The sequence below is a fragment of the Spinacia oleracea genome, chromosome 4 (assembly GCF_020520425.1).
Source record: "Spinacia oleracea cultivar Varoflay chromosome 4, BTI_SOV_V1, whole genome shotgun sequence".
NCBI classification, from domain to species: domain Eukaryota; kingdom Viridiplantae; phylum Streptophyta; class Magnoliopsida; order Caryophyllales; family Amaranthaceae; genus Spinacia; species Spinacia oleracea.
The window spans coordinates 132018513-132036446 of record NC_079490.1 but is presented as its reverse complement, the minus strand read 5'-3'; the positions used below and the strand labels follow the sequence as shown (position 1 = coordinate 132036446).

The 17934-nt window shown below is 41.7% G+C and overlaps 1 non-coding gene across 1 annotated transcript; it reads right to left on the bottom strand.

The window, feature by feature from the left end:
• Positions 1 to 14206: 14206 nt before the first annotated feature.
• On the bottom strand, positions 14207 to 14312 carry LOC130460394 (small nucleolar RNA R71). The gene has a single exon (XR_008920272.1). It is a non-coding gene; the product is annotated as a small nucleolar RNA R71 (small nucleolar RNA).
• Between the last annotated feature and the right edge of the window lie 3622 nt (positions 14313 to 17934).

Below are 17934 nucleotides of genomic sequence, written 5' to 3'. Positions count from 1 at the left end.
ATGGTACAATCACGAATTGAATGTGATTGGAAAAAAAGGGATCAAAATCTACTGAGTATAATACACACAAGACACGATTAGTGTGTTTGTGTGTTGCGTGCGGTGTGCGACAAGAAGCAAGGGCAGCAGCACGGTGCTCGGCAACGAGCACGAGTGGGAGTGTGCGAGTGAGTATGTTGCATCAAGGGGAAGCAAGCAGCGACATCAACAACAAGAAGCAACAGCATACAATGATGTGCGGCAGAGGGAGCGAGGGAGGTAGGCGAGAGAGCGAGAGAGCGAGAGAGGGAGTGTGGGCGTGCGGGGCTCTGCAAGAGGCAACAACATCGTGCACAAGAGAGGAAGAGGGGCGAGGGTGCTCGAAGGCACGAGGCAACATCAAGCAATGTGTTCGGCTGTGGCATGCGGGCAAGGGGACGAGCAAGAGAGGAGAGGGTCAAGTGCAAGGGAACAAAAAAGGAGAAAGAAAATTATGATGGGAAGTGGGGATCAATTAATGAAGTGGTTTATATTTATAGGTTCCTAAATCCCTAATGGTCTTTGTCTTAGGAATTAAATATTGGGCTTTGCAATTTAGGCAACTGGGTTTTAATTAGAAATTGGAGCTTAGAAACTCAGTTGGGCTCAACTAGTGGAATGAGTTGGGCTTAGAATTAGTTCAAACCATTTAAAAACACGACCCAATAAATTTCCCGATTCAAATAATAAATTCGTTTCAGATTAATAAAATAATAATTATTTTAATTAATTAAAATTCATTTAAATCATAATTAAATGCAATTTAAATTTTAAAATTCATAAAAATACTTTATAAATACAATAAAATATATTTGTAAATTGAGAAAAATACGAGGTATTAAAAATCAGGTTCGCATAAGCTAACTCACCCAAACAGAGCAAATCCAGCTCTGATAGATTCCGTACCAACGGAATTAGCCAAAGATCCACCCTCTCAGAACGGTTCGACATGATCGTCAAACTCAAGAACAACAAGTAGAAGATGTGAGCATATCGCCTCGCAGAAGTACCAAAAGGGCGACCCTCCACCAAAATAGACACCAACAAGGAGTAAGGCATCCCCTTTCCTCCATACTTGGCCACCTCCACAACCAACTCCTCACCGATACACTTTCTAACCGTCTTATCGGATGACATCTCTCGGTCCCTCATACTGAAAATTGAAGTACCCGTGAAGGACAGACCCGTAAGGGCAGTGTAGTCCTCAAGAGTAATTGTCATCTCCCCCCAAGGAAAGTGAAAAGTTTTGGTGGTATCCCACCACCACTCCAGAATCAAACGCAAGAACCGCCTAGACGCGTTAGGGCTCACGACCTCCCTGAAAAACACATGCGGTCGGGAACAAGGGGCATTCCTCCACTACCTAACGAGTCTGCTCATCCAGCTTAGCCAAGAGCTGCAGAAACACGGATCCACCATAATGCCGACAAGCATTGTCCGCCCCAGCCCTACTGGCCCGAAACTTAGACACCGTGTGATGCTCCAGATCGTAGTGCATGTCAGCCCCATCAAACTCAATAGGGCCCAGCCAAGCCGGCTCCTCCTCGGGGTTAGACTCCCCTCTCATGTAAGCTCCAGCAAAGGAATCGAAGAACCACCCCTCGTCCTCCGAGAGGCCCGAGTAGTCCGACGAGTAGGCTCGCGCCTCATTAGACGAGAAGGGACTACTTGTGGTTGTGCCACGTAGTCCGAAGCATCCTCCTCAGAACATGACGAAGAATCACCTGACATGCTGAATTTCGCAAAGAAATGAAAAAACATAAGGTGTCATACTTTAAGCCCAGCAATGTGTAGACGCTTACTTTTGACCCTAGGCCTGACACGGTGTATTCGATGACGAAACCAAATACCGCTTGACTAAGTTTCCTAAATATGCCACGAATGATCAATGACTAACTGATATCTGGTAAACATATTTCCATTTTTAGAAACTACTATTTATAGTAATTGCTATACCTGAACGCTGCCCAAAATAGTAACTGTATAAGATAAAATATCTAAGTGTTTAGGTCGCATTACCAGTTATTGTTGGGTAAGGGATAAGAGTTCATCCCAACTCGTACTCCTAAGAATGGAAAACGTGAGTAAGGTTCGGTAAAAAACCCGATAAGACTGGAAAAGTGAAGTAAAACACCAGCGCTGGAAAAGGCAATCCGAGCGTCATTATTTTCCAGCGCTCAAAACCCTAGCGCTGTTATATTCTAGCGTGCAGTTTGTTCCTTACACGAATCACTCAAGATTGAATTGATCCAGCTCTCACCAGAATAAATCTGGCTCACAAAATGCAAGCGCCAGACCTAGGCAATTCCCATTTCGAAGATTTATCTTATTCTGGCCTATTTTACGATAAACAGGGCCTCTAAAAACCGGAAAATAACACATTCCTAACCCTAAACCCTTAATCTTGAGTATTGACCGAAGGTATTCTTTGTCCCGTATTCGTGTGTCTGCGACATTTAACACACTGTTAAGCAGACCTTGCCCGCACGACCATCTGATAGCCTAAATCCGTTGGAGTGCTGCTGAAACCGAAACACAATCCGTAAGCCTAAAATATTCAGAATCTCGTCCCACAGTTAGTCAGTCATCGAAAAGTTCTAAAGCCAAACTGAAAGCTAGTAAAGTCAAGTGGCAGGTGCTCTTGACAACCGCAGTAAAGCCTACGCTTTGCTGTAACTTGAATCTGTAAAGCCTACGCTTTGCTGTAACTTGAATCAGTAAAGCCTACGCTTTGCTCACCATATAAATCTGCTAACTTTAATCTGTTAAAATACTCACGCCAAAATCAGATAATACATGGTCAAATCGGTTTATTGTTAAGCACCTTAAATCAATCTAAATCAGTGTTTTGACATCTGTTTAATAATATCTGTGCATTAAAATCAATCAAGAGTAGTAATGTACCATAACGCACGTCCCATCATCGTCACAATTGAACTAGTAAGGACCGCGCTGCGTGGGCTAATGTTGAGCACTCCTCGTATTAGTAAACATCCCCCGAACTCTCAATGTCTACTCCACTGGATGTACGTTGAGTGATCTTCACATCAGGGATCACAAGGGAACCTATGGACTTTGTGAGTCAAATATGTTTTCACTCCAGGCATATAACGATACCCGGGTTTTGTCGGTTTTCTTAAACTAAATGTCGACTCCTATAGACTAGTAAAAAGAGGCTAACCCCATAGTTAGTTCCTATTTACTTATTATGCTTGTCACATCTAGAGGAGAAAAGTCATGCGGGCCGTGTAAACTTTCTAGAGGCGCTCTGTCGTGTTTTTTGACCCCCTCATAGTGGCGACTCCACTGGGGACAATATTGAAATAATCTGTGTAAATAGTGCGTCGATGAGGAAGCCGTATAGCAGAAGACGAACGTTAAGCCACAATATTTCCATATTAAGTTGGGACGGCCTGAATATTCAATGTGAAGAATGATCGCGACAGAACTGCATAAACAAATCTCGGCTTCCTTGGCATGTTTCATCTCGGAAGTCCGGACTAAGGACAACTATCACCCAGAGGGTGCACGCGGTTCGGATGTTGTCCACATGATGCATTCGCAATGTAGCAAATCCACCAAAACTGAACCGCTTATTTCCTAGGTCCATTCATGGTATATGCCACTCCAGCACGTACCGGATAGGCCTTAATAAAATTGGTCATGAACTAGGCTACTATGACAAGGGCCTGTTGGAGAATTGGCTATAGGTTTGGTACCCTTTGACACCCAAGCCTTTTGAACCTTAGAGAATAACATAAACTAAATGCGCATCGTACTTGAAATCATGCTCGTTGCTAGTTTGATGTAGGTTTTTATGTGCTATGTGAAACTAATCAACCATACCCTTAGTTTAAGATCAACAATGTTTATCGAATTTCAAAAATATACTCTAAACGTCAAAATAATGTTAAAGCTATGAATCAGAAACAAACTTCCGCAGTCAGGAGCAAAGCGGCCAGAATAAAACAGCGCTGCCATGACCTGCGCTAGAATATTCCAACGCTCAACATTTAAGCGCCAGAAAATTCTAGCTCACGTGACGAGGAAAAGGAAAAAAAGGTCAAAATGGCCAAAGCATCGAATTCTTACGATGTACAGGCAAACGCTGGAAAATTCCAGCGGTGCCCTCTTGTGCGTTGGAATTTTCCAGCTTGCGCCTACTTTTCCATGCATTTGTATCACGAACCAGAACTTGAAAATTCACAACCCAGTCCATCGTGCAACCAATTCAGAAGACCAAAATACGCATCTGCCTTTAGCATTACGTAGGTCTGGCTGAAAATACCCATTCTGGAACCAATATTCAAAATTGCGCCGAAGGTATTTTCGCGGAATTGAAGGCTCATTAAGTCAAAATTAACAAAAATCCGCATTCGCTATTTCCAATCGAACCCAAAGGCCAGTACGCGAGAAATACTTATCATTTGCGTTGGAATGCTGAATGTCTGAGCGCACAAACGCTCAAACAAAGGAGCCATGGAACAAAATCGACTAAAAGGGAAAAACTGCACAAGTGCCTGCAGGCGCTGGAATTTCCAGCGCACAACAGGCAAGCGCTGGAAAATTCCACCGCTCCAAATTCAAGCGCTGAAATTTTCTAGTGCAGCTGGCTTCACTCTCGACAATTTTCGCATACTCTGGCTTAGACAAAAAAAAAACGATTCGCAAAAGTTATTGTTGGCTCACCAATAATACTTAGGGATGGCATGACATCATTCAAGCTAAAAGAAAAACACCGATGCACATCTAGGTTAAGAAAATTACCCTTACCTAAGAAATTGAGCCATTTTGAGTTAGTGTGAATCTTGTGTCCAGTAAAAAACCAATCCATTATCCTAAATAGTTGTCTTGTAATTAACATAGGGCTGGTTCTGCTACTTTGCGCTGAACCGAAGATCAGAGATTAGCGCATCTTGAGTCTTCCACCCCAATTGCAAGCCGGCCTGATTGTAGAACTAGTAACTCCTGTCTCCACCTGTCGTTCTCTTTTTCCGGGATCTCTAGTCTTCCGACCGTAGTTCTCCTCTGCAACAACTAGTAATATGTCGCTCGAAGATTTGGCCGCACAGGTGCAGCAAATGGCCACTGCTATGGAACACCTCCGTATGGAAAATAAAAAGCTAACGGCTACTCAGGCCCAAAATGAGAAGGATAATGCGAGGAAGATCGAGAAAATGGTCCTTCAACAGACCATGTGTAGACGCCTACTTTTGTCCCTAGGCCCGATGCCGTGTGTTCGATGATGAAACATAACACCGCTTGAATAAGCTTTCCTAAATATGCGATGAACGATCTGTGACTGACTGATATCTTGTAAACCATATTTCTGTTATTAGAAACTACTATTTACAGTAACTTCTATGCCTGAACGCTGCACAGAATAGTAACCGTATAAGATAAAATATCTAAGTGTTTAAGTCGCATTACGATTTATCGTTGGATAAGGGCTAAGAGTTGCATCCCAACTCGTACTCCTAAGGATAGAAAACGTGAGTAAGGTTCGGTAAAAAACCGATAAGACTGGAAAAGTGAACTAAAACACTAGCGTTAGAAAATTTAAACCCTGGAATTCCAAGCGTCATTATTTTCCAACGCTCAAAACTATATCGCTGTTATATTCTAGCGCTGCAGTTTGTTCCTTACACGAATCACGCAAAGATAAATTTGATCCAACTATCACTAGAACAAATTGCAAGCGCTAGAAATAACCAACGAAGATTTATCCAAGAGCTGGAATTTTCTAGCACTGCACAGATCTCAGTTGGAAAATTCCCATTTCGAAGATTTATCTTATTCTGGCCTATTTTACTATAAATAGCGCCTCTGAAAACCGGAATATAACACACATTCCTAACCCTAAACCCTTAAGTATTAGTATTGACCGAAGCTTTTTTCTGTCCCGTATTCGTGTGTCTGCCGCATTTAACACACTGTTAAGAAGACCCTGCCAGTACGACCGCCTGATAGCCTAAATAATGTTGACGTGCTGCTGAAACCTAAAAACAATCCCTAAGCCTTAATCATTCAAAACTTTGGAAGAATCTCGTCCCATAGTTATTCAGTCATCGGAAAGTTCTAAAGCCAAACGGAAAGCTAGCAAAGTCAAGTGGTAGGTGTTCCTGAGAACCGCAGTAAATCCTACGCTTTGTTGTAACTTGAATCTATATTTTTATTATTTTCCTCACCATATAAATCTGCTCACTTAAATCTGTTATATTGCTCACGTCTAAATCAAATAACTCTTGGACAAACCGGTTTATTGTTAGGCACCTTAAATTAACCTAAATCAGTGTTTTGACATCTGTTTAATAATATCAGTGCATTAAAATCAATCAAGAGTAGTAATGTAGCATAACGTTGTCCCATCATTGTCACGATTGAACTAGTAAGGACCGCTCCGCGTGGGCTAATGCTGACCATTCCCCGTATTAGTAAACGTCCCTCGAACTCTCAATATCTACTCCGCTTGATATACGTTGACAAATCTCCACATCAGGCATCACAAGGGAACCTATGGCCATTGTGAGTCAAATATGTTTGCACTCTAAACATATCACGATAACCGGATTTTGTTAGTTTTCTTAACCTGAATGGCGACTCCTACAAACTAGTAAAAAGAGGCTAGTGTTAGGTTATGATACATATGAAAACATAAATTATGCGGAAAAACCTATATGCCAGGAATCATATTAATTACACATAATCATATAATTATTCTAGGATACATACACTTTGTAGCGTGCCCTCCCTAGCTGTGCCCGAACCGAACAAGAACAAGTCTTTAGGACTCCAAGTGTTGTCCCTCCGTAGAAAGTCCACAGCACGTCCGGATCCGCCTTAAGATTGACCAACTAGAATCGCCCTTAAGGTACTTAGAATTTTCGGCTAAATAGGGCAACAATGTGATTCTATAAATTGTGAACCTAGGCACATATTTATAGGGCTATGGAAAAGGATTTAGAATCCTGTTAGGATACTAATTAGTTTAATTAGAATTTCATTAAAACTCTTTTAAACTAATTCTATCTATTTAGGATTAGGATTTAATCATAGAACGAATTCCATTAGCTTTAGGTTTCGTATCGAACACAAACGTTGCACGAGCACGAGCGTGCCGCACAACCCGCGCAGACCTTGCGGCCCACACGAGCAGGCGCAGCTCGCAGCCCACGAGTGTCAGCCCACCCGTGCGCGCGCGCCATGGCCTTGCTGGGCCTGACCTTGCGCTGGGCCTGGCGAGGCTTTGGCAGCGTTGTGTTGGGCGCTTGGCTTGTTGGACGCGGGCTTGGCTTCGTGCTGGGCCTTCGACTAGCAAGTCTCGTCCGATGCTAATTCGTACGATGCGCTTCCGATTAATTTGCCGATTACGGAATTCATTTCCGATACGAACAATATTTAACATTTCCGATTCCGGAATTAATTTCCGTTTCGAACAAATATTTAATATTTCCGTTTCCGGAATTATTTTCCGATTCCAATAATATTTCCGATTCCGTCAATATTTCCGTTTCCAGTAATATTTCTGATTCCGGCAATATTTCCATTTCCGATAATATTTTCCGATACGTACCATGTTTCCGTTTCCGGCAAAATCTACGACTTGGATAATATTTATATTTCCGATACGATCCATATTTCCGTTTCCGGCAATATCATCGTTTCCGGAGTATTCATTGTTTCCCTTTGACGATCTTAGCTCCCACTGAAACCAAGATCCGTCGATTCCGAATGTCCATAGATGGAGTATTTAATTCCATTAAATACTTGATCCGTTTACATACTATTTTTGTGACCCTACGGGTTCAGTCAAGAGTAAGTTTTGGATTAATATCATTAATTCCACTTGAACTGAAGCGGCCTCTAGCTAGGCATTCAGCTCACTTGATCTCACTGAATTATTAACTTTTTAATTAATAATGAACCGCATTTATTAGACTTAACATTAAATGCATACTTGGAACAAGGGAATTATTTCCTTCAGTCTCCCACTTGTCCCGAGGGACAAGTGTGCATTTCCTAATTCCTTTGTCGCTCGATGCTTTCTCTTGAACATATGGTAAGAGTTGTCATCCTTATTATGTCCAGAGGTGTTTCTCGGTTTCAGAGTTCAACTGATCAAATAAACAGATAATCATAGCCTATGATTCATCTGAGCACGGCCATGCATTTTACAGTTTCTAGCTCTCCGAGTGGCCTTGTACAACTTTCAGCATCTCATCCCGATTTATGGGAGGACAATCCCAATCTTGCGATCTTGAGATTAGACTTCGTTTGATAGGTGATTACCTGACCGTTGCCTTTATAGCCTCCTTTTACCGTGCGACGGTTGACAACGTCAAAGTAAGCAGTTCTCAAACAAGTAATCTTAAATCACTCAGGTATTGAGGATTAGTGTCTAATAATTTTAATGAACTTTACATATGACAGATTTTCATCTCTTATAGTAAAGTTTCATAGGTCTGTCTGATACTAGTCTTCCCAAAGTAAGTATCTATGCAAATGATTACGACATTGCCATGTCCACATAGTTCAAGAAACAGAACTACTAGTCATCTTGCATTCTAGTCGTCTAACGTTTTCTATGCGTCCATCTTTATAGAAAACTCCGACCAGGGACCTTTTTCAACTTTTGACATTCAAGTTCACTTGATAGACATTTCTTAGTCACAGGACTGGTCCTGACATTCTATCTTGAATATATCGTCAAATTAAAGGGACTCGTCATTTAATAAACCACAAATTAAATGGAAAAATGAATTCTATTCATTTATGTGAATGATTAACCAATAATGTTTTACAAAGTATTACACTCTAAAACTTTAAAAAATTAAATAAGGACATGAAAGCCATTCTCCAATATGCTTGATTCCCATAGCTGCAGTGTGCGAGTTGTGCTTCGCCTGCGGTAGAGGTTTAGTTAATGGATCTGAGATGTTGTCATCAGTTCCAATCTTGCTTATCTCGACTTCTTTTCTTTCAACGAACTCTCGTAGAAGGTGAAATCTACGAAGTATATGCTTGACTCTCTGGTGGTGTCTAGGCTCATTTGCCTGTGCAATAACTCCGTTATTATCACAATATAGGGCTATTGGTCCTTTTATGGAGGGGACTACACCAAGTTCACCTATGAACTTCCTTAGCCATATAGCTTCCTTTGCTGCTTCATATGCAGCAATGTACTCCGCTTCAGTTGTAGAATCCGCAATGGTGCTTTGCTTAGCACTTTTCCAGCTTACTACACCTCCGTTGAGGCAGAAGACAAACCTAGACTGTGATCTGAAATCATCCTTGTCGGTTTGGAAACTTGCGTCCGTATAGCCTTTAAAAATTAATTCATCATCTCCACCATAGACCAGGAAATCATCTTTGTGCCTTTTCAGGTACTTCAGAATATTCTTGGCAGCAGTCCAATGTGCCTCTCCTGGGTCTGACTGGTATCTGCTCGTAGCACTGAGTGCATACGCAACATCCGGGCGTGTACATATCATAGAATACATTATTGAACCAATCAATGATGCATATGGAATCCCACTCAATCGTCTACGCTCATCAAGTATTTTTGAGCACTGAGTCTTGCTTAGAGTCATTCCATGAGACATGGGTAGGTAGCCTCGCTTGGAGTCTGCCATCATGAACCTTTCAAGCACCTTGTTGATATAAGTGATTTGACTAAGTCCAATCATCTTCTTAGATCTATCTCTGTAAATCTTGATGCCCAGTATGTACTGTGCTTCTCCTAGATCCTTCATCGAAAAACATTTCCCAAGCCAAATCTTGACAGAGTTCAACATAGGAATGTCATTTCCGATAAGTAATATGTCATCGACATATAATAGTAGAAAAGAAATTTTGCTCCCACTGACCTTCTTGTATACACAAGATTCGTCTGCGTTTTTGATAAAACCAAAGTCACTGACTGCTTCATCAAAACGTATATTCCAGCTCCTTGATGCCTGCTTCAATCCGTAGATTGATTTCTTAAGCTTGCATACCTTTTTAGCATTCTTTAGATCCTCAAAACCCTCAGGCTGTGTCATAAACACAGTTTCTGTTAAAATGCCGTTTAAGAAAGCGGTTTTGACATCCATCTGCCATATTTCGTAATCGTAATATACAGCGATTGCTAACATTATCCGAATAGACTTTATCATTGCAACTATTGAAAAGGTTTCATCGTAATCCACACCGTGGACTTGCCTGTAACCTTTTTCAACCAATCTAGCTTTGAAAACTTCAAGTTTCCCATCCTTGTCCTTTTTCAGTTTGAAAACACATTTGCTTCCTATGGCGTGGTAGCCATCTGGAAAATCGACCAAATCCCAAACTTGGTTTTCAGACATGGAGTCTAATTCAGATTGCATGGCTTCATGCCATTGCTTGGAGCTAGGGCTCGATATAGCTTGTTTGTAAGTCGCAGGTTCATCACTTTCAAGTAATAGAACGTCATAGCTCTCGTTCGTCAAAATACGTGAGTACCTTTCCGGTTGAGATCTATATCTCTGCGATCTATGCGGGGTCACATTTCTAGATGGTCCATGATTCTCACCAGAAACTTCTAAAGATCTCTGAGTTTCATCCTGAATGTCATCTTGAGCATTCTCTATATTCTGTTGTTCGACTCGAATTTCTTCGAGGTCTACTTTTCTCCCACTTGTCATTTTGGAAATGTGATCCTTTTCCAAAAAGATACCATCTCGAGCAACAAACACCTTGTTATCAGATGTATTGTAGAAGTAATACCCATTTGTTTCCTTTGGGTAGCCCACAAGGATACATTTGTCAGATTTTGGATGGAGTTTGTCTGAATTTAATCGTTTGACGTATACTTGACATCCCCAAATCTTAAGAAAAGACACTTTTGGAGGCATTCCAAACCATAACTCATATGGAGTCTTTTCAACAACTTTAGACGGAGCTCTATTTGTAGTGAGTGCAGCTGTATTTAGTGCATGTCCCCAAAATTCTATTGGAAGTTCTACCTGACCCATCATTGGTCTAACCATGTCTAGCAAGGTTCTGTTCCTCCGTTCCGACACACCGTTCCATTGTGGTGTTCCAGGAGGAGTCAATTCTGATAGAATTCCACATTCTTTCAGATGGTCACCAAATTCATAGCTCAGATATTCACCGCCTCTATCAGACCGCAGTGCCTTAATCTTCTTGCCTAATTGATTCTCTACTTCACTCTGAAATTCCATGAATTTGTCAAAGGATTCAGACTTATGCTTCATTAGGTAGACATAACCATATCTACGGAAGTCATCAGTGAAAGTGATAAAGTAGCTGAAATCACCTCTAGTATTTGTACTCATTGGTCCACATACATCTGTATGGATTAAACCCAATAGTTCAGTTGCTCTTTCTCCAACTTTAGAGAAAGGTCGCTTTGTCATTTTGCCAAGTAAACATGATTCGCACTTACCATAATCCTCTAAGTCAAATGGTTCTAGAATTCCTTCCTTTTGAGGTCTTTCTATGCGTTTCAAGTTAATATGGCCTAATCGACATTGCCACAGATAGGTGAGATCTGAATCATCCTTTTTGGCCTTTTTGGTATTTATGTTATAAACTTGTTTGTCGTGATCTAATTAATAAAGTCCATTGACTAATCTAGCAGATCCATAAAACATCTCTTTAAAATAAAACGAACAACTATTGTCTTTTATTAAAAAGGAAAATCCCTTAGCATCTAAGCAAGAAACAGATATGATGTTTTTAGTAAGACTTGGAACATGGAAACAGTCTTCCAGTTCCAAAACTAGCCCAGAGGGAAACGACAAATAATAAGTTCCTACAGCTAATGCATCAATCCGTGCTCCATTTCCCACTCGTAGGTTGATGAGAAACATTTATGTCGCTCTTAGCCTAGGATTTTATGTTAGTTTTTATGCTTTTTTATAGTTTTTATAGCTTTTTGTGTGAGATTTATAAGTTTTGTTCCATCTTGTGCTTTATAGTTGATCTTGATGAAAAATGATGGAAAACAAGTGAATTCGAGTCAAAACAGGGCTTGTGCGGTCGAGTGGCGTTTAGTGCGCCCGAATAGAGTAGTACAATTGGAGTTCATGGAATTTCCAGTTTTGTGCAATCGAATGCCCTCTGTTGTTCGGTCACACAGAATGGATTTCTGAGACAGAATGTCCCAAGATTGTAAAACGACCGCACAACCCTGGTAATTCGACAGCACAGGTTTTGTTCGACCGCACAACCTATGTTGTTCGACCGCACAAAAGTTGTGCGCCCAAACGGCTTTCCTTGTTCGACCAAATGAAGCTGCGAAGGAGACTTGAGCAAAAGGATTCCCAATTGACCGAACGGGGTTTTATGTTCGGTCGCACAAGACGAAGAAAACTTTCTTCGCTGACCTCGCTCGCACAAGAATGCAAACGGTCGAACAAACTCAATTACGTTCGGTCGCACAGTGGGTATGTGCGACCGAATCGCTGCGCGGGCTGCTTTTTTTCGAACTTTGGCTTCTATTTGAGGAAACTTATAAATATATTTTTCGATTTATTTTTAGAGGGTAGATTTTTAGTTGATAATTAGAGATTCTAAAAGTATATTTTCAGCAATTCTAGAGAGAGAAACTCTCCTCCATTCAAGCCTCAATTTGTAATCCTTCTTAACTCTTCTTCAATTTTGCAATTTAATTCTTAGTTTCTTAATTCTTGCTCTTGCTTTGTTGTTGATTGTTCTTCAATTCCTTAATTTCTTGATTTCATTAATTGAAGTTACTTTGATTCTTAATTCCTAGTTGATTGTGCAATTGAATTCTTAAATTCACTTCTCTTACTCCTTTAATTTCATGCTTGCTAGCTTAGAATTAATGGATGGCTTAATTTCTAGAATGACTAGTGAGTAGAATTAGGTTAGGGTAAGGGGAGAATCTAGGGGCTTAATTAGGGGAAATTGTTGATTGATTGTTGGTTGATTCATGTGATTAAATATGATTTGATGATAGGACATCCATGCTAATTGATTGGTAGTTGCAAATGCTATTCGATTAGAATCATGTGGAACCATAGGTTAGGTTTGGCAAGAGATTGTGGGCCTATCTTGTGTGATCAAATGGTGGTGCCTATTATATGCTAGTTAGTTTAATCTAGGATTAGGCGAAAGCTCTTCCGTGGAATAGACGCTTAGCGTTCCCTATCCGAGAGGTGGCAGGTTCGTATTTAAATGCCATTTGCCTAATCACCATTTCGTTGCATGATCACCATTGCTAAATAGTTGAATTCATTTCCCCCGGTTTCCCTAGCCTATCCCCGACTCCCTAACGTTTCCCTTTCTTGATTCAATTTAGCATAATTCTTAGTTTTTAGATTCTTAAAAGTGACAATTCAAAACCAAATCCTTGTCCGAACTAGATTGACTTTAAAGCTCATTAACCACCGTTTCTTTGGGACGATCCATTTGCTTACCGCTAGCCGGTAGTTGAGTGGTTTTATAAATATTGTTTGCATAAGTTGTTTTCTATCAACGACGGAAAATACACCTATCAAAATGGCGCCGTTGCCGGGGAACGGTTGTTGTTTTTGAGTTTTAGTTGAGACTAGTTCATCATTAGAAAATACAAAAACATTGCAATTTCGCTTAGCTTTCTTTTTCCTTGGCATTGCTCACGGTTTTTCTTGAGTTTGTATGCTTGTTAGGGGGCGTGCTCGTCAAAGGATCCTCCATCCTCTTGACCTTGAATTGGAGAGGACACTTAGGAGACAAAGGCGTGTACGGTCTAGCTCATCAAGCAATAACAGATTCGCATCGTTGAGTGGTTGTGAAGAACAACAAGAGAGTGAGCAAGTGTTTGAGAACATGGCGCTCCCGGTTAAGAACTTGGGAATACCGAGGGCATTCGAAGATACATGTGGTATTCAAGCCCCAACAACGGGTGCCAACAACTTTGAGATCAAGCCCGCCTTGATCAATTTGGTGCAAAGCCACCCCTTTTGTGGGAAGAGTAATGAATCACCTCTTGAACATCTCAAACAGTTCGAGCACTATTGGGACACAATCAAGCACAATGGTGTCACATCGGATTATGTGAGGTTGACATTGTTTCGGTTCTCTCGACTTGGGCGAGCAAGTGATTGGCTTGACAAGGAGGTCAAGCCCAACTCACTTCGCACTTGGACCGAAGTGACAAGTGCATTCTTAAACAAGTTTTACTCGCATGGGAAGACGGCGGAGTGTCGCCACAAGATCCAATCCTTTGAGCAAAAGCGAGATGAGTCACTCTTCAAAGCTTGGGATCGTTTCAAGGAGTACCAAAGGGAATGCCCACACCACGGGATTCCTAAATGGTTGTTGCTCCAAACATTTTACTTGGGGTTGAGTCCAAGTTCGAAGACAAGTCTTGATGCGGGCGCGGGAGGCCCCATTATGAATAAAACTGAGGATCAAATAGAGGAAATCATTGAGGATGTAGTTCAAAACTACCAATCTTGGCATGTAGGTACAAGGAATTATGATGGGAAAGGTAGAAGTGAAGATGGTAAGAGTTCGGTGTACGCCATAAAGAAAGCACGGATGATAGAGAAGCTTACGTCACGCTTGGAGAAGCTCGAAAATACACCAAGCCAATCGCCATCACCGTCTACAATCCCTCCTCCCTCGGCCACGCTTCTCTCTAAGGGGAAGGGCAAGGTTATTTCTTATGGCTCAATGCATCTGGGCACATTCTTTTGTGAAAATTGCCAAGACTATAGTCATTCCCCCGATGCATGCCCCTTAGTTCATAACTTGTCATTTGTGGATTATGGCCCTTCGTATGAAGGAGAGTTTGATGTAGAGTACGCTAATGCCATCAATGAGAGGTCTAGGAATGACAACCCTAACACTCCTAATTTTGCTAGGCAACCTAGAGGGCCCTCCATGTATGGTCCCCACCAAGGCTATGGCAAAGGAAGTGGGTATGATAGCCAAAATCGAGGTGGCTATAGAGCACAAGGCTATCAAAGCCAAGCGCCCTATGGTCAAGCTCAAGGTTTTGGCAATCAAGGCCAATACAACCAAGGGGGTTATAATCCCAACCATCAAGGTGGAGGGGGTTATAACTACTCTTATGGGAAATTTAGGGGTGCCTCAAGTGGGGGTTATCCTTTGAACTCGGGAGTTCCTTATGGTGCATCTCAATTGCCACCTCCCGGATTCAATGGACCGAGGACCTTTGGCAACCAATATAAGGAAAACCTTAGTGGTTATGGCGTTGCACCTCCACCACTCCCGCCTCTCAAGTCCAATCTTGAGGCTCTCATGGAGTCGTTTGTGGGGGCGCAAGCCAAGAAGAATGTCGAGTTTGAGGATGGATTCAAACAATCCAACACTCACTTGAAGATGATTGAGACCCAACTTGCTCAACTAGCTAGCACTATCAAAGAGCAACAAGTGCATACAAGTCTCCCACCCCAAGGTCAACCTCCTAAGCAATTGTATGCCATTGTGACAAGGAGTGGGAAGACCATAGATGATAGTGCTACGCATGTTGAAGCTCCTAGCTCTAGGGGTGAGAGTTCTATGGGAAATAAGTCCTCGGACCGTGACGATGCGGAAGAGAAGTCTCGTGTCGATGACACGAGTGATGGTGATAAGTCGAAGGAGACTCCTCTTCCTCCTCTTCCTCCTCTCCCAACTCTTTTTTCCCCCTATACCCATAGACACAAATGGGATGTGCAATTCGCAACATTTCTTGTGATTCTTCCACAATTGTATGTCACTATCCCCTTTACGGATGCTTTGAAACAAATGCCTTCTTATACGAGATTTCTCAAGGAAATCTTGAGTGGGAAGCGAGATCTTGACGTAAAGGAGACGGTGAACCTCACCGAGAATTGTAGTGCTATCATTCTTAACAAAACGCCACCCAAACTCAAAGACCCGGGAAGTTTTTCTATCCCTTGTGCTATTAAGGAGCTTGAAATAAGCAATGCCTTGTGTGATTTGGGTGCTTGCCAAGCTTGACGTTGAAGATCTTGTCCCAACCAACATCACCTTGCAACTTGCCGACCGTTCGGTCAAGTATCCTATTGGCAAGGTTGAGGATGTTCCCCTAGTGGTTGGCGAGCTTACTTGGGGATGAGCTTGAAGATGTTGTAACCATCCCCGAGATATTTGAAATGCATGTTGATGATGATAATGGAGCTAAACCCTCCAAAGTGTTTCATGGATCGGCTAAGAAAGCCAAGAAGTCAGCTAAGAGTCCATCGAGTCCCGAGGAGGGGCATGTTGGTGGATTATTTGGTTTCCGCCTCTTGAATGGTGATGTCGGTAAGATCTTTGTGCCCAGAGGGGCAAAGAAATGCATGTTGACTAATGTTGACCCAAGGTTGGTTGTCTTTGACCCCCCTTGACCTTTTGGGGGGGTCAGTCAAGCTAATGACGTTAAACGAGCGCTACCGGGAGGCAACCCATGTATTGGTCTCATTCTTGTCCCCCCATGAGCTTTGGGGGGATTCGTCAAGCTAATGACGTTAAACGAGCGCTACCCGGGAGGCAACCCGGTTGTCTAACTCCTAGCTTTAGTTTTTATTTGATTTTGTGCTTTAATTTCCATTAATTAGTTTAATTTTCGATTTAAATAGGAAGCTTGTGAAAATAGTGCAAAATCATGTTTTGTGCGACCGAACGTGTCCTGTTGCTCGGTCGCACAAAACTCGTTTTTGAGGCAGAATGGCAAATCTTTGGCACTTGATCGCACAGCTCTGAAAATTTGATCGCACAAGGTCTGTGCGACCGAACGACTCTTCCTGTTGGATCGGACAGGTCTGTGCGACCGAACGACTTAATCTGTTCGATCGCACAGCCTGGCGGAGCTGTTTCTGAGTTCTTTAATTTGAAAATCGCGAACCCCTTCCCCATTTTTCCTTCATTTTGCTCGACTATCTTCTCCTTTACTCTCTTCTCTCACTTACTACTACTCCTCCTCCTCCTCCTCAATTTCACTCACTTCCCTTCACAAATTTCACTTCCCATTCATCAAATTCTCTCATTCTCATTCATCCCAACCCCCAAAATTCCCATATTTTCAGATTTTTGCAAAATCCCCAATTTCTAGGGTTTTTGTGAAATTGTTCATAATTGTGTGTGTGGGGAATTGGAGCTCTAGAGGCATCTTGGGATCGATTCTAGTCCACTTCCTTTGCTTGTGGTGATGATTTCTTTCCCTTAATTCTTATTTTTCATTCCATTTTCACCATGTTCATAAAATCTTTGAATTTTCTAAAATTTTTGATATTTGGGTGTTAGTTGATGTATGTTTGTGTTATGCTTAGTCTTTCATTGTCTAGATGAGCTTTGCATGATTAATTCCTTGTTCCATTTAAGCTCTTGACTTTTTGAGATGATTTAATGAGATTTTGGGATACTTTGATTTTATTTGTTTGTGGAAGTAATGGTGATTGTTTGTGGTGGTTAGTATGGAGTAATGTGGTTAGTTTAAGCTTGTTGAGGAGTTTGTGTAATGTTTAGAGCTTGATGATGACTCTTAGCTCTTGTAGTTGTTCGTTCGTCCTAGATTGTGAACTAACTTAGTTTATCCCTCTTTGTGTGTTTTGGTCTGTTTCTTTTTGTTTTGTAGATTTTTGCTTAGCATCAACTCATTTCAATTGCACCAAAGCGATCAAAGAAGAACTTAGTTTATCCCTCTTCTCCATCAATACGAATATCGGTTACATCGTGAATCCAAGGGCCGAGTGTGCTAATGACTATAATGAAAACTTTTGGTGGAGAGAGCTCACCGGAGATGATGGTGATTTCTTCTGCGCCTCGGCTAAGTCTTCCTCATTCCATCATCAGGCCATCCGGATCATGAGCCGCCTCCTCATCTATGCCCTTTTCTCTAAGGGAGCTACCGGTGCCTTGTCGGGCACAGATTGTTAGGTTATGATACATATGACAATTCATAAATCATGCGGAAAA